The sequence below is a fragment of the Micrasema longulum genome, unplaced genomic scaffold, assembly GCF_059751315.1.
Source record: "Micrasema longulum isolate JH-2025_06_02 unplaced genomic scaffold, ASM5975131v1 h1tg001583l, whole genome shotgun sequence".
Lineage (NCBI taxonomy): Eukaryota > Metazoa > Arthropoda > Insecta > Trichoptera > Brachycentridae > Micrasema > Micrasema longulum.
The window spans coordinates 173812-195754 of NW_028278766.1; the positions used below are offsets into that span (position 1 = coordinate 173812).

Genomic DNA, 21943 nt, shown 5'->3' on the forward strand with positions numbered 1-21943 from the left:
TACAGTATACCTAAAATATTTAACATGTTACCAAACAATATTAAAATACTGAGTTAAATACAGGAGTGAGACGTTTGCTCAAATTATGGTTAATAGAAAAAAGTTTTTTGTACTAGAGATAGTTTTTAATTTTTGATAATGTAATATGTAATGTTTTTTAAGTAAAATTATTGTTAATGTAGGTTAAGTGTAAATAATCGATGCAATTTATAAGAACCTGCTGACGTGTTGAATGTATGCAACTCAGCAGAACTTTAATTTAAGACTATTTTGTAAATATTTCTGAAAAATAAATTAAAAAAAACATCAAATTTACACTTGTTTATTGGTAAAACCTATAAATAATACTTAAAAGCTTTGTTTTGTTATATGGTTAGTTTGTTTAAATTTTCTTGTTTGATAACACTAATATTCTGTAACTGTAGTTAATGTGTATGAATTCTTATAAACAAATCTTGTGCAGGTAAAGCAAAAGACTGATCATCTTTCCTAAATATAACAACAATGATAAAGATACGTTGCGATTTGTGTATAAATGCAGTGTCTTATGCACGATTAGGTGTGAAAAGGGAACAAATTATTGTATTAATGATTTAAAAAATAATATAAACCTAAAGAAGACTTTAATTTTGTACCTCAGAGGCAGACGTTAAAAACGTTAAATAAAACCAACGTTCAAAATAACTCTGAAGAATCTAATTTTTCCAAATGATTTCTGATAATTTATTGCATTAATTTGTATTTTCAGTATTTTAAAAATTGTTTCTTCAATTAAAAGATTTAAATTTCTTAAAACCAATGGACGTCATCATAACCTGGATACGAAAATCGAAATGTTATTTTATCAAATTCTGGATTGGCATCTGTCTGCCTCTGAGGTACAGAATAAGTGTTTGATTTTAATATAACAGAATAATATAGAGTTCTAAAAAATAATCGCCTCGTTAGTAAAAAATAAGTATGACATTTGTTATACTTGTCAAAACTAAAATAACATATTCTAACTGGAATCTTCCTGTTTTCCTCTAAATAAATATTTTTTCCCAAATTGCTGCTTTATGTAAATAACTAGCGGACCCGACAGACGTTGTCCTGCCCGAACACTGGCTTGCCTGATAAGTAGGTACCTAAGTACTTGTTTATGATTGAATTCCAAAACTGAAAATTATTAATATCAAATGTAATTAGGTACCCAGGTACTGGTTTATGGTCTTATTCCAAAACATAAATTAATTCATTTTTAAATAAAGAATTCTTTTTGCAAATGTCAAACTCAGCTCTTCTCACCAACAGCGGGACACTTTATTCATAAATGCGATTTACGAAAATGTATTGAATGTCAGGTAAAACTATTTTAGTATAACCAAAAATCCAGAAAAAATAAATAAACAGGAAGAAATTATAAGTAATTTTATTTATTTATTTATTTAATGCACAAAATACACAATTTTACATAGACACGATTATATATTTTTTATATCCCGACTTGTTAGAAAATTTCGCGTTAAGTCGGGACTCTTCGATATATAAATTAAAAATATTGTAAAGAATGTAAAGAAATAATCTGATTTGGATCCATAAAAAGCAAATGTTGTTTGTAAGCATTCAAAATAAACTTTTTAACAACAAAAAAACAACATCCTTCCATTTTTTTGTATATGCATTCTTGTCGAATCCGACCTCGGTAGGTCGATGAAAAAAATATTTATGCTCCTAATTTTAATATCTACTAACACGCGCAACGCAAAGATCTACATTTCGCTGAAAACCGCATGTAAATCGGTTGAGTCGTTTAGAAGGAGTTTAGTGACATCACACGTATAGAAGAATTACATATATAAAGTAAGCGAACTTTTATTTACTTTGGACAGCCCTGTTACCTCAATCATATTCCGAAGAATCGCGGATCGCTTGCGTAATATAAAACTCCTTTCAACCGACCGAGTGCCTAATGCCTACTCCATTCTGTTTTCTGACAGAAGCGCACGATGTAAAATACAATATTTTAGTTCAGTAAGCCGCGAACTGTTATCGCGAGCGGAGAGCGGAGTATCGATCCATCGAGCGCGTGGCGTCCCCTATCGACGTGTCAAACAATACGATTCGCGCGTCGCAGCACTATTGCAACAAATTCGACAACGTCCGTTGTTTTGACGTTTGTCGGGCGGCAAAAAACATAAATTATAACCTAAAAACGGCGTTTTTTAATACTTTTTCGCGATTCACGCACTTTAGAACTTAAACTCTGTGCTTTTTCAACGAAATCAGCTGCGTATTTTACGATCGCGCTGTTTTTGAGAGAGTTTTAACCATTTTTATGCGGCGATCCGATCGATAATACGGCGAGTGTTGTGTATGTAAAGTTCTTTTGTCAGTGGATTTCAAAGGAATACTTCACGTTTTACTTGAGATAAGCTGTGAAACGAAGCAATTGTCGGTTCTTATTATCTCCTGTACGCATAAAAGGTGAGTTTTACCGATGTTCAAACATTAAAAGTCTTTATTTACATAGATAATAGCATATTTTCCACGCAGGGTTATCGATTCTACTGAAAAATAAGTACTAGAGTCAGTATGTAGGTACTTTCTTACTCATGACTCACAACACACCGATACATAATCATTATAATGTTTAATTAATTAACAAATGTTATTTTTCTTAGTGATAATATTTATTTTATTCGATTTGTCTGGTATAACTATTATTTCGAGTGTGATTCCAACTTGAATCCAATTAAAACAAAAAGAATAATCGATACTTATGGCATTTAGTAAACTTTTTACTTTATTTTATTTATTTGGATAACCAACAGCTATAATTATCTTATATACATAACAAAACAAATTACAAATAAGCCAATTACAGGTTTTTACAAGTAGCATCACAGTAGCGATTTTTTTCGAAAGCAAACGCCGCACGTCATTAAGATTATTTGCAAATAAATCTATGTTAAATTATTTATTTATTACATTAAAATTATTAAAAGTTCGCCATAAATATGAATTTTGCCTATAATTAGATGAAACAAGAGGTATGTGAAGAAGAGAGTTATTTCTTAGAACTTTGGAAGGAACATTGATAGAAAGTTTGCATAGTAGTTCAGGACAGTCGATTGAACCAGAGGCATTTTTTAGTAAATAAATAAATAATAGGTTTTTTTAGTTTACATATTACAACAGAGATGAAGAACGTTTAAGAGAATGAAATATAGAAGTCTAGGCATCTACAGGGCTTATGACCTGTCAATGGCTGGTTTAAGTGGCCACTTTACACACTGTGTAACATTCACCATTCTGCCCATATTTGAACATCTATATTCCTTCAATCCTTTCATCTGTTGATGTTTGTGAAGTTAAATAGCTGAAACCTTTATTTATGCGGGTGAGATTCATCTAATTGAATTATTTCGCCTACATACTAGGCAACGCTTGAAAATGTTATTTTTTCAATTTCTATACTTCTTCATGGACCAGGTGGAGTAATATCAACAATATTTTGAGTTTGTCCAAATTTTTGTAGACAAAGACTGGATTAAACTCCCTGGGGAGCTGTTTATATTAACATATTACAACAGAGATGAAGAACGTTGAAGAATTTAAGGAATATAGATGTTCAAATATGGGCAGAATGGTAAATGTTTCACAGCGTGTAAAATGACCACTTAAACCAGCCATTGACAGGCCATAAGACCTGTAGATGCCTAGACTTCTATATTTCATTCTCTTAAACGTTCTTCATCTCTGTTGTAATATGTTAATATAAACAGCTCCCCAGGGAGTTGAATCCAGTCCTTGTCTACAAAAATTTGGACAAAATCAAAATATTGCTGACGTTTTTTTAAGTTTTGTGGTTGGCTAAAAATATCATTATTATTGGCGCTTTATCCTCTTTTTATTAGTGTTTCCCTATTAAACGCTCTAACTTTTACCGCGTGTAAGAAAAAAAAAATTATATCCAATTTCCTGTAGCACTGAACTTCTTCAATGTTTTTAAATAATACGGAAAATTGTGGTATATTTAGCTAAATTTTATATATTTCGCGTCGAATGAGAAAAAAAACGTGTTTAAACTGCATTTATAACTTGAAACAGCAAAATTAATACTTGCGGTTATTTTTATATGTATTGAATAATTATACAAAATGAATTAATCTCTAATAGAATACCTGAATAATTAAAATAAGTAACAAAGCCAAGAACAAAACAATGGCCGTAACATTTATCTCTTGTCAGTATTCTTTTAACCATTTACTAATTGTTGGGTAATTACTTAATCACTATTATAATGACGCCTAATGGGTCCAGCGTTCAACTTTACTTAGTTAATTTACTCTGTTCAAATCAATGGTATAGAAAAAGGTAGATAACTATAATACCATTGTAGATCTTACAATCGGAATATGCGAAAGCCATAGGGGAGATTGCCCACGAATGGGCCTGCCCATGAATGGGACTGACCATGAATGGGACTGTTCATGAATGGGACAATCGTCTCCCAGCCAAACTTCTTTTTTTTCATTTAATTTATTTCATTTCATTTATTTATTCAGATATTTAGAACATTACAGAAAAAAGACCCAATTCATTCTAAATACAATAATAGATCACATATTACAGTAGATAGTTATGTTAAATCCGTGATACGTGAAGTGTGTAAGGCTGAGACATGCATTATTGACAGAATCAAGAAAGGGGTGCTGCGTTGGTTTGGACATGTAGAGCGAATGGACAGCTAAAGAACGGCTAAAAGGATCTACGATGCGAATGGTGATGGATGCAGAAAACGAGAAAGACCGAGAAAGACATGGCACGATCAAATCCATCAAATACTTGAAGATGGACATGTCAAAAGTAGGAATAATCGGCGTGCGTGCATGAGAAGATGTATGAATGTAGAGGAAGCGAGGTCTGTATGCCAAGATAGAGTGTTATGGCGTTCTATCTTCTCTGCCTACCCCTATGGGGAAACGGTGTGATGGTTTGTTTGTAGTTATGTTAATTAAATAATATAACAAAATGTAAAAAGAAAAATTAAAAGTTAGAAAGTGCTTTCCTAAAGGAAGGCCCACTGTCTTGAAATATGTCGACATCCGAGGCGATGCGATTAAGTAGCAAGATCGCTCTACCAACCGGTATAACCATTGATAGGTTGGTTCTGCATCGTGGTAGGTAAAACAATCGATGCTGTCTTTGTCGAAGATAGTAATCAGGTACGAACAGACCTACATCCATCCGAATTTCTGAGTTATGTATGCGACCACCGATCACCTGGAAGAAATGAACACCCAAATGAACGTCCCTCCTCCTCCATAATGACTGATAGCCTGGCGTCCCCAGTAAAAAGTCGGTTGGGAAGAGCCGAGGATAATATCCACACTCTTTTAGGTACAGATAGCGCAGAAATTTTTTCTGCACTCTCTCCACCATCAAAGAGTATCGAGTCTCATGTGGCGACCAAATAATGGAACTAAACTCCAAACGACTTCTTACCAAGGAATTATACAATGTACTCATAATCTGAGTGTTAGAAAAGATCTTGGCATTTCTAAGAACAAAACCAAGCATTTTAAGGGAGTCATTACAAAGATTAACCATATGAAGATTAAAAGATAACTGAGCGTCAAACAACACCCCGAGATCTTTGACGTTGAAGCCCTTTCAAGCCTCACTCCGTCCTTGAGATAACGATAGTATATTGTTTTGGATGCTCTTGTGTATGCCATTACAAAACATTTGGAAACATGGAAACATTCTTCACGTGTCATGTCGTGTCCCTCTGACGTTGACGATCACATTGAGAGAAAGTTCCCTATCCTGAGCAGTGCGAACCAGCTGCTCCACAGTTCTAATCCTGGTCCATGCTCGGATATTTCTAAGCCAGGAAAGCTGTTTTCTTCCGAACCCTCTACTGATGGTCTAACTTAAGCTGGCGCGTTCAAAAAACTTACACTAACGAATTTAAAATCTTCAGGATGTTGATTTAAAAAAATGTTGTTGTTAATTTTAACTTAATGTGCTATCTTTTTAAAAATTTGGTTGTGTACATTAAAAAAAAATACAATGGGTTAAGAAAATGTAATATTAAATTACTAAAATACTGTATTTCATTGTTTATATTTTTTAAATGTTGCATTTTACTAACTATAGTCCTTCCAAGAACAAGGGGCAATTTAAATTTTAAAAGATTTTTTTATAGTCAATTACTCTGGAACTAGAATGCAAAGTTATGTAGATTGTTTTAAGTACTTATATAAATAACAAGATTTATTGTTTATCAATAAGTGTGTATACATATTTTTTCCGATATATTTGGTACTGTGCACTTTAATTACACTATAATTTATTGTTATGATGAACACAACATATATAAAAAAACATGCTTGTTTAAAAATAAATACTCGTAAATTTATGACATTTTCTTAAGAATTTTTTTTATTCGCTCCAATCCAAAAGAGATTTTTAAAAACATTTAAAATAACAATATAAAAAATCGAGATTTTTAAAATCAGTATTCTGTATATTAAAAATGTTTTTTGTGTAATTTTTGCGAAAGCGCCATCACTACATAATTGACCTATTCATGATTTGATTAAATGAAAATACCTACATATTTATAAACCAGTATTTTTAATCTATAACCTAATACTAGTATTATTATATTTTTACTTTTAAGAATCGCAGCGAAATTCAGACGAACGCAGAAGCATCCTGTTTATATTGTATTGCTATATCATTAGCAACTAATAAAGCAATAGTTGTCTACGTCACGCCCATAAGCGCGTCTGAGCGCGAGAGAGACCGAGATTATTTTCAAAATGCGTATGCCGTCCAATGTCATACCATGGGCTTATTCAATGCGTATGTGTAAATATAGCGCACGCGCCAGCTTATAAAAATCCACCAGTACGTCCCTCGATCTTCCCCTTATGACAAGCTGAAGTGTGGCATATTTATCACCTCTTAACACATGGCCAAAATATGAAATCTTACGGAGCTTAACAGTGGTGAATAGTTCTCTATTAGTATTGGCTCTACGTATTTTTTAAAAATTTATTTACAATTTTAAAAAACCCGTTAGGGTTACATTAGAAATTTAATATTGTCTAGTCATTTTATGTCTCGTCTAGTCTAGTTAGTTCAGTCATCATGTGCTTTTTCAGATTGATTTGAAATTTGTCTCCATTAAAAGTTTTCAAGTAGTAAGGTAGGTCGTTGTAGTGTTTGAGTCCATTATGTAGTATTTTTGACTGTCCTGTGTTTGTCTTTGCTTTTTCAATATGATAGTGTTGTTGTTGTCTGGTGTTATATTTGTGTATGTCAGCATTTTTGACTAATATTATGTCGTCGTCTTGTATGTTTCCCAGTGTTATTTTGTGCACAATTTTTAAGGTCTCAATTTTAGTCAAGTAGTTTATGTCAAACTGGTGTGTTTTTTTGTAAAGTTCAGTCGTAAAGGTCAGGTTGGGTAGGTTGTATGTTAGTTTAAGAATTTTATTTTGTTGTCTTTGTATTCTTGTTATGTCTGTCTTGTTGCCAATACTTCATTGTTGGTTATCATATTGGTCCAAGATATTCTTAACATTCTACGGTGGATCCACATGTCAAATGCTTCAAGACGGTTTATAATACAAACTTTTAGAGTCCACGCCTCTACAGCGTACAGTAAGACAGACCATATATAACATTTGACCATTTGTTGTCTTAGATTAAGGTTAATATTATCGTCACAAAGAAGTTTTTTCATTTTGTTAAATCCTGTTCAGGCTGCTTCTATTTTGCATTATATACACACCTGAAGCCAGTTTAAAGCTTCATATAAACTCTAGAAATTCGTGCCAATTATTGAAACCAGTTGATAATATAAAATATCTAGGCATTGTAATTGACAGAAATTTGCGATGGGAGACACAGGTTCAGTCCCTGGTATCTAGATTAAGAAAACTGTGTCATATCTTTAGCTCACTCAGAAACATCCTGGACGTTAGCACTCTTAAAAACGTCTACTTTGCGCTTTTTCAATCGGTGGCTGTTTATGGCATAATTGGCTGGGGAGGTTGCTCGACAGTTGTCATGAACCCCCTAATCAAGACGCAAAAACTTATTCTTAGAGTTATGTTTCGGTGCCCTCCGACCTACCCATCTGAACCAATATTTCAATTGTTAAAAGTTCTTGATATTCGTCAAATCTATATCAAAAATGTATTGACAGTTTTCTGGTCCGGCGACTACGGAAGGAGGTCCCAACAGAATGCCCGTACGAGGTTTTCGCGTAACCTAAACTACTTAATACCGAGAACGCGTACGATGTTTGCTCGGAGAAACTTTTCATATAAAGCTCCAAGAGTGTTCAACGTCTTGGATGAACAAATTAAGTTCTCCAAAACAACGTCTATATTTAAGATGAAGATCCATAGTTGTTTTGAGGGGTAGAGACCACTGTATGAGATTGCTTCGGGAATAAATGCATAACATCGCTGCTGTTTTCATTATTATCCATATACGTATATCGTATATGTGTATGTCATCACTGTCATACGTATTATTATATAACTTTTGATTCCATTTTCGACATGTATTATAATTTTTTATTATTTTTATTTTTCTATTATTATTTTGTATATTGTTTTGATTATTTTGCATATTTTATATTATATAAATAAATAAATTATATCTCAATGTCGGGGTCTAGATTTTCAGTGATGATACTATAAATTGCTATTTTTTTCTGTGATTCTGTTTGGTACAACAACTCTCATGTATAAAATCAACTCAAACGACGTAATTTCGTGATATATTATATTGTTTAGCTATAATATCCATTAATTCAACACATTATTTACAAACAAAAAAAGTTTATAAAAATAGCACAACGAATTCAATGAGTATTAGGTATTCTCATTACGATTAAAATGTCAACTGGCCGATTCTAAAAATGAATAATGTCAAAAATGGCCGCGTCGAGCGCCACGTGTGTTGCGAGTCATATGTCAAAAGTATCATCTCAAAGAAAATAGTCCTTAAGAAATAATGTTTGAAACGCTGTTTTCCAAATCGATAATCTTCAAAAAATATGTGTAATCTGCAAGTTTACTCTAAGAGAAAATCCCGCCAATGGGTTTAAGATGTTCAAAATATAGTATACATATTTGTATGAAGAAATAAGCGGGAGAAATCGGCTAGTTCCTTGGCTCATGTAGCGCTGGGCGCGCTTTATTTATATTAGGAGGAAAAATACAAATGGTGGCAATGATTTATAAGAAACTGTAATTATTTAAATAGGTGCGAAGGTTTTCACGGTCACTGTTATCAATATTATGTATCTTTTTTGGGTGATACCGTGTATGTTGGATTTGATCCGACGTTTCGGCTACCATTGCAGGAGCCATCTTCACACAGTTTTCCCTGAAGATGGCTCCTGCAATGGTAGCCGAAACGTCGGATCAAATCCAACATACACGGTATCACCCAAAAAATATACATAATACTGTAATTATTTGTTTGTTTTTCTGTAAAGTTACCGTAAAACATTGTTATGGCTAGTCACATATAATGGCAAGCTGCGCATAATCGCTTCTATACACGGTTCGCCCCTGTGTGTATACCTATTCAATTTTAGGCCCTCAAAAGGTGTGAAGGAAATAGATGCTCAACTCTGTGCAAAGAATTCATAAAATGATGCAATTCAAATTGTATACCTACATACTATCTCTACTTTCCGTACAAAATCGTGACCGAACTATAATAATTTATCTACATGCAAAACATTTCGACCCTACGGGTCTCTTAATCGGCCCTTCAGGCCTCGATCATAAGATCTTAAAGGCCGCTCTACACGCTAGCCAATAAAAATTGGCCACATCAAAAATATTACAAACAATAAATATTACAACAATGTTTGATTATGTCCAAATGCTTGCAGACTGTCTGGATTTCCTTTAGGGAGTTGTTCATATTTAAATTTATTTCAACAGAGAGGGAAAAGTTTTCGAGAAGAAATTTGGAAGTCTAGGCATTTACAGGGCTTATGACCTGTCATTGGCTGGTTTAAGTGGCCACTTTACACACTGTGTAACATTCACCATTCTGCCCATGTTTGAACATCCTCATTTCCTCAACTCTTCCATCTGTTGACTTTTGTGAAGTGAAAGAGCTGAAACCTTTATCACGTGGGTGAGATTCATCCGGCTGAACCAAATCACCTACTAGGCAACGCCTGGAAACAATTTTCCAATTTTCATACTTCTTCTTTTACCAGGTAGTAATTCAACAATGTTTGATTATGTTCAAATGCTTGCAGACTGGCTGGATTTCCTCCCTAGGGAGTTGTTCATATTTAAATTTATTTCAACAGAGAGGGAAAAGTTTTCGAGAAGAAATTTGGAAGTCTAGGCATTTACAGGGCTTATGACCTGTCATTGGCTGGTTTAAGTGGCCACTTTACACACTGTGTAACATTCACCATTCTGCCCATGTTTGAACATCCACATTTTGATAAAGGTTTCAGCTCTTTCACTTCACAAAAGTCAACAGATGGAAGAGTTGAGGAATAAGGTCATAAGCCCTGTAAATGCCTAGACTTCCAATTTTTTTCTCGAAAACTTTTCCCTCTCTGTTGAAATAAATTTAAATAAATATTACTATTAAAAATATTACTAACAATATTTTAAATTTTCCAATTCTTTGTTGACACAAACTGAATTCAACCCCTTTGGGATTTACCAATATAAATATATTATAACAGAAATGAAGATTAGTAAGATGAGAATATAGAACTTAAAGCATTTACAGGGCTTACGACCTGTCATCGGCTGGTTTAAGGGGCCACTTGACACGCTAAATTTTACTGGAATTAGATATTATTTTGGTTGTGATAAAATTATTTGTTTTTTTAATGTTACATAAATTTTTGTGCCAGCAATTTCGGTTAAACTAAATATCAATGAAATATTTAATAATGAAAATATTATGCATTAAAAAAAAATGTAGCGTTCACCGTTCTGCGTATGTTTGAACATCTATATTCCTTCAATGCTTCCAGCTGTTGATGTTTGTGAAGTCAATAAGCCGAAACAAATACAATGAACATTCACATATATATGTCTTGCAGCTACAGAGCGTGGGATTCTAGTTCCCCGTTTCCAACTTTGTTAAATTTTAATATTCACGAGGTAAAATGCCACACCGTGGTATAATGATCAGCACGCTTGCCTGCCATGCAAGAGGTCTCGGGTTCGATTCCCGGCATGATTGACATATAATATTAGTTTGTGTCCCTGGGCTGGCACCTGAAGCGTAAGACTGATCATCTTACCTTCATATAAAAAAAAAAGAAAAGCAAAATGCGCTGCGATTTTTATATGCAATTAAAAAAATATATTCATTACACATAAAAAAACATTTCACGTCAACCATGCCAGGAATCAAACCCGAGACCTTCTGCATGGTAGGCAAATGCGCTGACCACTATACCACGAGGCCGACATTGATAACAATGACCGTGAAAATCTTTTTCGTGATTTTCACTTTTTTCATATTTCTCTGCAATATTTCATTGTTCCAAAATTAGCAGTTGAAGCGTAAATCTGATCACCGCACCTTACAAGTGACAAAATTGATCTAGATATGTTGGAGTGCCACAAGTCGAACGGTAAACTATTTAAAAGGCGCATGATTAAATTGGAGTTAGCGCCGCGGATACGTGGGCCGAAAGCAATTGTTTGAATTATTAATTTATGCAAAATGTGGAGATGGGCAATTATATTTCTGAGGTCACGTTCTAAAATACAGTATACCGTTTGTACCTATTACTTTCCTGCCAATTGACCGTTGACCAAATTTTATATATTGTTATTATTTTTTTATTAATGGACTATGCACCCTAGAGTCCATTTTGTTTCATTAACTGTGAAAAACAGGGTCTAGATGTCCAACCGCCCATGCGCTCTGTAGCCGCAAGACATGTTGTTATCTAGAATCTAACTCTCTACATTGGATTTAATAATTCATTGTGTTTTGGAAATCAATTTGAATATTGCGGAGAAATGTTTTCATATATAACTTTTTTTTTAAATAAATTTTAAAAAACATGTCACTAGAAAAACGCGACGTGTTTGGCATTGGCCATTGTGACGTCAATATTCGTGACGATTTTCTATAAAAAATTAAACGGTTAGGAACAAAGTTGTAAATTAACATGAATCGTATAACGTGTTAGGGCCGATGATGATGTTATCAATATGTATCTATTTTGGCTGATCCCGTGTAAGTTGAATCCGTTTCGACGTTTCTGCTACTTTGGCAGCTGGCCATCTTCAGGGTAAAATGTGTGTTTTGTATAAAAATTATGTCCAAATGCTTGCAGACTGGCTGGATTTTCTCCCTAGGGAATTATTCATATTTAAATTTATTTTAACGGAAAGGGAAAACATTTTTGATAAGGGAATATGGAAGTCTAGGCATTTACAGGGCTTATGACCTGTCATTGGCTGGTTTAAGTGGCCGCTTTACACACTGTGTTACATTCACCATTCTGCCCATGTTTGAACATCCACATTTCCTCAACTCTTCCATCTGTTGACTTTTGTGAAGTAAAAGAGCTGAAACCTTTATGACGTGGGTGAATTCATCCGGCTGAACCAAATCACCCACTAGGTAACGCCTGAAAACAATTAAAGTGGCCACTTAAACCAGCCAATGACAGGTCATAAGCCCTGTAAATGCCTAGACAGAGTGAGATGGCGTTCTGTGTACCCTTACGGAGAAATGGCGTGATGGTATTGTTTTTTTTTTAATAACTGATAACGTGGTTTCAAAGCGGTTTGGATATTTCGGTCGATGATGACTGATAGATTCGTACTGTGGGAATATATGTACTATAAATACATATATATGCAACAAATATACTATCTCTTATAAATAACAGTCGCTCAGTTCGTACAATACGTTTGTATCTGTTTATGACACTACTTACTTCACCTTAGATATCGAAATGTTATTTTATGGGAGGTTACGTCATCGTACAACGCTTTCAAAACTTTACAAATAAGCCGTTGTGGGGCTACAGAAGAAAGAGAGATGATCCCCGATCACACTCAACATGAGGTAGTTTAGCAATTTAAAAAAATGTTTCTTAATAAACTATCTAACTAAGCAAAAATTATTTTTTAAAGATTTGTACCTATATATCGCATTATCAGCGCTGTGATTTTTTGAGCCGGGTTACGGTGAAACAGATTGAGTCGTAATCATTATTCAAAATTTCTGAAAATAAATTTTGGTTCTTAAACCTCTAACATTTTGATAGTAAATTTAACATTTATTTATTTATTTTGTAGAAACATACAGTGAACAATTATTAAATTTCATAACAAATATAAGGTTAAAGAACATTGTATTTATTTATTTATTCATACAAATGCATAAATATTACAAAAATAATGAAATAACGGATCCTTTACTCTATGAGGCCAACAGCCCTGTGTTAAGTGTACAACATAATGGAAAGTGGAAGCATGTATATTTTTAAATAATAGCGTAAATAAAATTTAAAATGATTACAAAACCTATTTTTCAATAAACATCTGGATAACACATCTTTAAAATATCTCGCAGCAGTCTCCTGCAATGGTCTCCTCCCTTAGACAAAATCCAAACTTTTACACTTCTCTTGAAAATGGCTTTCGTTTTTTAGTAGGTGGTAAGGTGGGATGTCAAAAATAATAAATTTCATGGATTCAGTTCAATGAAATCAATTAAATAAATTATTTTCTTTTAGATAATTGACTTGCTTATCTATGGTTAGTTTGGTTTGCTTTTTGTTTTAATAAATAAATTCAGTTTTGCTCCTCAAAAAACTCAATTTTCACTATTAAAAGGCAATTTTGTGTGTCCTCCTTCTATCTAATTTCTGGGCACTTCTATTTGAGCTTCAAATTCGGTTTCAAACCTTGGTGTAATCCTTGAAAGGAATTCGTCTTATACATCCCATGCTAGGAAATATGTGAATTTGGGAAAGATGGCTTTCCACAAAGTTGCACGCTTGGCCAGAGCTAGCTGGGGATTGTCTTTTGAAACTTCAGCGGTCTATTATAAATCCATTTTCCTAGGCATCGTGTGCTATGCAGCCGGCTGTTGGGCATATCGATATGAGTTGGAATATTTCAAGCGAATTATTTTAAGCGGACAAAGGTAACCTCTCTTGGCTCTTGCTAGAGCATATAGGACATGCTTGACAGATTAACTCCAGGTTCTAACGGGCTTGTTCCCTTTGGATCTGGAGGTTCAGCAACGATCTGCAAATTTCCACCTAAAAAATAAAGCGTTCCACTGTTATTGGTGGCGTCCGTCTACTCCCGAATGAATAAATGTCTCAATCGAATATAAAAAAAGATAAAAATATAAAGTTTATAAGGTAATGGCATCAGTAATGGACTGCACCTTAGTTATGGACAAAAGTTTATTAAATCCTTTAAAATACAAAATATTCAACATATTTTTATACTGGCAAAAATGAATCATAAACTATAGATATTTATCTATCAACCGGGATGCATATCGCGACAATCGGCTATTACGTTAAAAAATAGCTAGCATTTAAAGGCACCAATCGAACGGCGTTAGCGAAATTCATAATTTCTTGCAGAAATAATTAGTGAGGTGAGTAACTATTTTGTAATTAGTTGGTAGAAATTTTAGTAATTACTTATTGAAATATTAAATAATACGTTTTCTAGACATACCGTAGATACGAAATCAATCTAAATTCATACCTAGCTACTTGTATATTTTGTCAAATTTGAATGTTCATAACTGACTACCGATTTTCATCTTAGACCAGTGATGGACAAAATGTCCATAAATTGAGTCAAATAGTTTATCTGTGTTTTCATCGCAGTTACCTTCAATTTAAGTCTGTCGTGCCGTCTTTGTTGTACATTATGTTTGTGGTACTGATAAGTGTACGCAATTTAGTCATGGACATGGGTGTCCAATACTGGTTGTCCATAAGTGGATCTTAAATAAAGGTATATTTTGTGTTTTCTTTTCTAGCCATGGCACCCAAAAAAAAATATACGCCAAAACAAATGGGACGTGCCGTAGATGCAGTGAACAGGGGGGAAGCAGTAGGGGCAGCGGCGTTAAAATATGGTGTACCACAAATAAATAACCCAGGAATAATTGAAAACAAACTTTTTTCTTTGTTTGAAATTAGTACAATGACGTTATCTATTGGAAACACCTTCAGATGGTCGGAAAAAACCGATAAGATTTGGTACAAAATAGAAGACATTGTGGAAAGGATAAATGATCCTGTACAGCAAAACAAAAGAGGTTTTTTTTAAAGTAATGAAGATGGAAAAATATTTACCTAATATCTATATGACTTAAAGAGATTTTGTTACTCATACGTCCAATGCTGGACGTCCATTACTGGACGTTGTCCATTAATGGGTGTCCATAATTAGATTTTGTCTGTCCATCACTGATGATTAGAAGTAACTATGGTTTTTCTATTTTTTTATTTAAACCTGTAACCCGTTATTAATTTTATTATTAAAAAAAGATTTCCAACATACCGTACTATTATTATTTCACATCGTCTGATTTCCTTTTGTTAAAAATGGATCGTAGGGTTATGAAGTCTAAAAACATTTTCTAAAACTGTCCATCACTGGTGCCTTTACCTTATTTGAAGCACTAACTTTGTGGTTTTTCATTATAATAAAATAAATAAAACAACTTTGTTTTTAACCACTAATTTTTATTTTTCACCGACCGGTAGTATTTAGTGAACATGATAGAAATAAAATAAAAAGGAATCAATTCATTAGTTACGTAAACATTGACAAAGAAGCTTGTTTGCTTTGAAACCGGTCGGTGGAAAATAAAAATTAGTGGTTAAAAACAAAGTTGTTTTATTTATTTTATTTAAACAAAATTACTTTAAATGCTCTTCTTGATGCTTGGCAATCGTGATGGGAATCTTCCCCTTCAGGGAGGGTTACCTTTCTTTTTTTCCTTCAAACCGTCAGCACTTAAAATCTTCTTGGGCTATCCCCGATCACTGGACTACGCAGTTTTTATCAGGTCATGGTAAATTTAATCAAAAAATATTTGTTTTCTATATTGTTAACTCCCCTTCATGCTGCTGCGGATATCCTAAAAATCTTCTCAACACATTCTGCGGTCTTGTCCCTTTCCTCCTCTCTATGATTACCGAATGGAGCTGCTCGCCACTATCCGTGGTCCTGTTATAGGTCCTGTCGGATATACAGATCTGGTGGCTTCCAAAAAGAATTTCAAGACTTTAAAAAAGTTTTGTAATCATTTCGGCGAATTGATCATGTCCAATCAATTTAATCCCAGTCAGTAAAAAATTCACTTCCCTCTTTTCTCAATCCAATAATATGCAAATGATGTACTTCTGGGTTACTTTATTTCAGTGAAAAGATGCTAAGGCTACCAGGTTTCAGAGAGCTCCTTCGGGCAGATTTTCTCGTTTGACAACGAGCAAATTTTCCGTGTATGCGGACACCGCCAAGGAGACTTATGTCCTCAGATGCGGTGTGCGGTATTTGGTGGGCAAGCTGCTTTCCGTTTTGGTTTCTAGTAGGATTTTGGATTTGTGAACATAATAACGATGCTACGTCGCCACTGTCGTCGTATTTTTTTCATTACGATAGTTGGAGGACCGGCAATCGATACAAACTGCTTTGTCCCGAAAATAAATAATTTCTTATTGCTGAACCGCAAAACAAATTGAAAACGTAACTAATTTCTTCCTAATACCACGGAGCGAAGCCGCGGGCATAATCTAGTATTGTATAATATACGTATGGGTGCAAAACCTTTTTGCGCATTTGTCGATCTGCAAAGAGTTGACAGAGAAAAATTATGGAAGGTATTATCGGAGTGAGTGAGCGGAAATCTGACACGAGCTATTGCTTCTCTGCATAAAGACAGCACAGCATGTTTTAGGGTAAATGGATCATACACATCGTGGTTTGCCATTCATAAAGGAGTCAAACTGGGATGTGTAATGTCACCATGGCTGTTCAACGTACTCGATAACTGTATGAAAGAACTAAAAGGCTAAGAATGGGAGCAAACATGGGGGATTTAAATGTCAATTGTCAACTTCTTGCTAACAACTAAGAAAATCTGTAGTTCTTAAAAACATAAGTCTACGATGCATGCGAGGGAAGCGATTTGCCAATGAATGTCGATACATCGACTGTGATGGTTTTAGAAAGAAATGAAAGACGACTAAATAATTTGTGTATCTGGAAAGTATCTGTACTAAAGATGGAATGACTGAGAAAGATATTGAAAGGATGGTAAGTGCCGTGAACAGAGTGAACGGTGCTCTTAAATCAATATTGGCATATAAATGTTTGTCGCAAGAGACAAAATTAGCAATGGAGTCTTAGTCCTGCCCCTTATGTGTGGGAACCAAGTATGGACTTGGAAAAACGGGGATAAAAGTAGGCTAGATGCTGTGGAAATGCGATCTCTCAATGTGCAGTAATGTACAATGGATTCACAAATATTGAGATCCGCACATTATGTATGGATGAGATAAGCACTATCGACAAAATCGAGAAAGAAGATCTGCGTTGGTTTGGACATGTAGAACGAATAGATAGCGAAAGAACGGCTAAAAAAATTTACAGTACGAATGTTGATGGACGCAGAAGACATGACATGACCAAATCCTTGAAGATGGACAGCGGCGTGATGGTTTGTTTTTGTTTGTTTGTTAATATGGATTTTTGGATGGAGTTTTGGAATATGGGATAATTGGATGGGGATGTGCAAATAACACACTGATCAAGCAAATAATAATTGCACAAAAAGCTTTAATAAAAATTATCTTAAGAGTCCCAATCAAAACTAGCCCCCTCGGTATATTTGAAAATCTTAATGTCAAATCTATAAAACAACTTTATGTAAAAGCTTTGTTACTTTACGCACGTAAACATTATTGTCTACCTTCCGTTACAAATACAAGAGTTACTAGATACTCCACCCTGATGCTGCAAAAACATAAAAAGATAAATACATCCTTCGGTCAAAGAGGATTGGCCCACTACTCGGTTAAAGTGTACAATCTACTTCCATTATCCATAAGGACAATTAGTAAGTTCTTACAACATAAAATTGCTATTAAGAAATGGATAGTGGAGGTGGGTTGCGCACGGATCGATGAGTGGATCAAGCCAAATAGGTAAAATGTGTGTACTGTTTATGAAAATTGTTCTATTGGTCTATATAAATTGGTTATGTTTTTTATGGTTATTTTAGTTTTTTATTGTTGATTATGTTAATGATAATTAGGTTAGTTGGATTAATAACGTTTCTTTTATTGTTAATATTATGTTAACTTTGTTAAATAGCTAATCTTAGGCATGTTTCACATTTTGTAAAATGTTTCCCTCGGCACGGGACACCCCCCACATTATTCTGTTAAAAAAAAGAATACACGCAATGTAAACCAGGCGAGAGAAGTGTGCTTGTCAATTTAATGGATGGATGCATCGAGAAAATAGGAAACTGGACGGCTGAAAATAGACTAACATTAAACCCATCAAAAACTGAACAACTGTGGGTGGCTTCAGCCAGACGACAAAATTTGATCCAGGATACGGCCCTACTCAATGTAGGGAGTACCGCTTTACCCACCGTTAAACTACTGAGAGTTTTACTCAATTCTGACCTTTCTCTTGACGCTCAAATTAGTTGAAGGATGAGTTCATGCTTCTACCAGCTGAGACAAATTAAATGCATACGCAAAAATTTGCCGGTTGATGCCGCCCGTCAATTAATAAATGCGTTTGTAGTGTCTAGAGTCGATTATTGTAATGGTATCTATGCAGGTCTATCAATGAACGAATATACTCGCCTACAATATGTATTGAATGCCGCAGCGAGACTTTTTCGGAATCTCTAAGTTCAGTCATATCACTCCACTACTTCGGGAACTACACTGGCTACGTTTTCCACAGAGGGTCGAATACAAACTCTGTTGGCTTATGTATAAGTCACTGCACAACTCTGCTCCGGAATATCTAAGGGAACTATGCATTCCAGATGAACTAGCTGACAGGCGTCTCACGCTTAGATCAGCTACGTCTACGGCGAGAGGAAAAGTTATTATACCTCTACGCAAACAGCGCACTAAATTTAGTGAACGCGCATTTGCGGTCGCAGGCCCTATGGCAAGGAATGCTCTCCCAGCAGAGGTGCGAGGCTGTGAAAGTGAAGTTATGTTTCGGAAAAAACTTAAAACCCACTTGTTCTCTAAATCATTTGAATAAATCCGTAGCATGTGACAACAAAATAAATTGTTTCAATTAAATTACAAATTTAAAAGCTTCAATTTAATTTATTTAACAATAGAATCACTTTGTAAAGCGCCCTTGAGGTATTTTATTACGAAAATGGCGCTATATAAGTTATCCATAATAATAATAATAAGTAAAAGTATAAATAAATAAAATATAAATGTGGCGCCGGATTTATATAAAATGTCGACAGTTTAAGAATATTTGTGCCAGACAGACATGATATCACCGGCTTAATTACGATTGGCCAAAATAATAATATATTATTTATTAAGTTCGTTTATATTTGAATTATCGTTGTTTCAAGTAAACTGGGGACAGGGGTCAATGTATAGTGTGTTGAGCTTATTTTAAGTGATATCGTTGTATCCTTGTTTAATTACCATGTTTTTTACTATCTATTTAAAAGTATCATATTATTTCTATTTTACAATCCTTTGGGGTACAAGTTACTAGTACTTCTTTTTTTCCACATCCGCTTCTAAGTGGAGCATGTGGACATCACCAGTTGCCTCCGGGAGACCCTATCGCCAGGCAGCACCCTCGCCTCCTCCCGCGTCAATCCAGCGCCCCTTAGTTCCGCCGAATAGTCGAAAGATCGTCATCGACGGTCTTCCAAGGCGGCGTGGGCCCGCAGGTTTCAAGAAGAAGTCGGCCACTCGGGTTTAGGCTCTCCTGAGGCATGCGCAGCACGTGTCCAAGCCAGGTCCACCGCCGCATCCTCAAGACGCTCGTTATAGGAGGCTGCTGCGTCCGTTCTAGGACTTCAATGTTAGTTATAAAATCTAACCACCTTATACCTTATATTCTTCTCAAGCACTTACTCTCAAAACTCAAAAGTTTGGTGTTTTGAGCTTTGAAGATTCGCACACATATATTTATTTTATTTTTTGACACTTTATATACATATACAATAAATATACATATAAGGGCGGGCATATTGCCTTAAGGCAATTTCTTCCTACCTACCCAAACCGTTCAGTTTGAGAAAATTATAAATACATGGACATATTAAATCTTACAATTTTATACAAAAATTAAAAGCAAAGATTAACAAAAATAAATATATGTATGAAAAAAAATAACACTTTACTATGAAGAGAGGAGAGGGGATGGGAAGGAAAGAAGAAGGATAAAGGAACAATTTAAATATTTAGATAGTGACATTTCAATCTCGACTTAAATGTAAATAAAGAAGGGGCGTCTCTTACATTAGTGGGTAGATTATTCCACAATCGAGCGGCTACTACTGTGAAAGAGGAGGCAAAAAAATTAGAGCGATGACAGGGTATTAAAAAGGTTCTCTCGTTACTAGAACGAAGAGATAGTCCGTGTTGTGAAAGAGGTTGGATGAGCTCTCTCAGATAAACAGGCGAAGTGGGATTGTTTAAAATGCTGTGAAGAAGTGATAGAATGTGAATGTTTCTTCTATGCCTGATACTGAGCCAGTGTAGTTGCGTGCGATACTCGGTTATGTGGTCAAATTTGCGAAGATTAAAGATATAACGAATACAAATATTCTGCAATCGTTCTAACTTATCAAGCAATTCAGAGTTAGCATCTGGATAACATACATCCGCGTAGTCATATACGATCACTGGCATTACACAAGAGTTGAATAATCGGCGTTTTGTTTTGGCCGAGTATAGACTAGAGTTCCAGACAATACGCATCATGTTAAAAGTTGCTCCAGCAATTCCTAGGCGGGTTGCGAGCTCTTTGTGCATGCTTCCATCCTCAGTTATGTGAACTCCCAAGTATTTAAAGCTGTCAACTTTCTCAATCCTCAAAAAAATGAGAGATGAACTAAAATGGTTATCTGTAAGAAGGAGACTTAAATTTAATATGTTGATATTTATACATAAATTTTTTCACGATAAATTACCAAAATATTTTAAGGATAAAGTTGTCTTAAACAAAAATTGTCATGAATATGCTACTAGACAAAAGGATAAAATAAGACTACCATTATTGAAAAGAGCTGAGTCGCAAAATTGTTTGATGTATAAGGGTTTAAAAATGTATGATGAGATGCCTGAATGTATGAAGAATGAAAAGTGTCTGAAAGAATTTAAAAATAAATGTATAAGTTACTGTAAGGAAATGTAAATATATATAGATGATGTAAATGTACATAATAGTTTATATTAGTTTTAATATAAGCTAACTTAAGAAATAAATAAATAAAAAAATTCTCTGTCCATTGTTATAGAGATGCTGATCAGGTTCGGGACAGGAATTGATTTTATTTTATTTTATTTTATTAGGTAATTCAACAAAGATACATACTAGAAAACATACAATTTGAAAGCATTCGTCGATACAATTTTACATGCATCTTCAATTATAGAATTACACAAAATAGATTTATATATTAAGTTATAAAACATATTTTTTTATACAGGATACAATGCAATAAAAAATAAGTTGTACGTGTGTACTTATTGAATAAGATTTATTCCTAAGAGATTATTCGCAAAAGCTGAGAGAGTATCATGAAAAATGTCAATTTTATTGTTTCGGCAGTATATATTATATTCCCGACACATGCGGGCCATAGGTGTGTGGTATGTAGCATTATTTGAAAACAAAGGCAGGTT

The 21943-nt window shown here is 34.3% G+C and overlaps 1 protein-coding gene across 6 annotated transcripts in view; it reads left to right on the top strand.

Annotated features, from left to right (window-relative positions):
- Nucleotides 1-2012: 2012 nt before the first annotated feature.
- The window catches only part of LOC148274774 (uncharacterized), a 133451-nt gene continuing 113520 nt past the window's right edge, over nt 2013-21943 (top strand). For 5 of the 6 annotated variants that reach the window (XM_088236617.1, XM_088236616.1, XM_088236619.1 and 2 more), the window contains exon 1: nt 2327-2466. The gene's annotated coding sequence lies outside the window, so the exon portion shown is untranslated. Of the gene's footprint in view, nt 2467-21943 lie in introns of all 6 variants that reach the window. The other variant, XM_088236615.1, reaches the window with a different exon arrangement.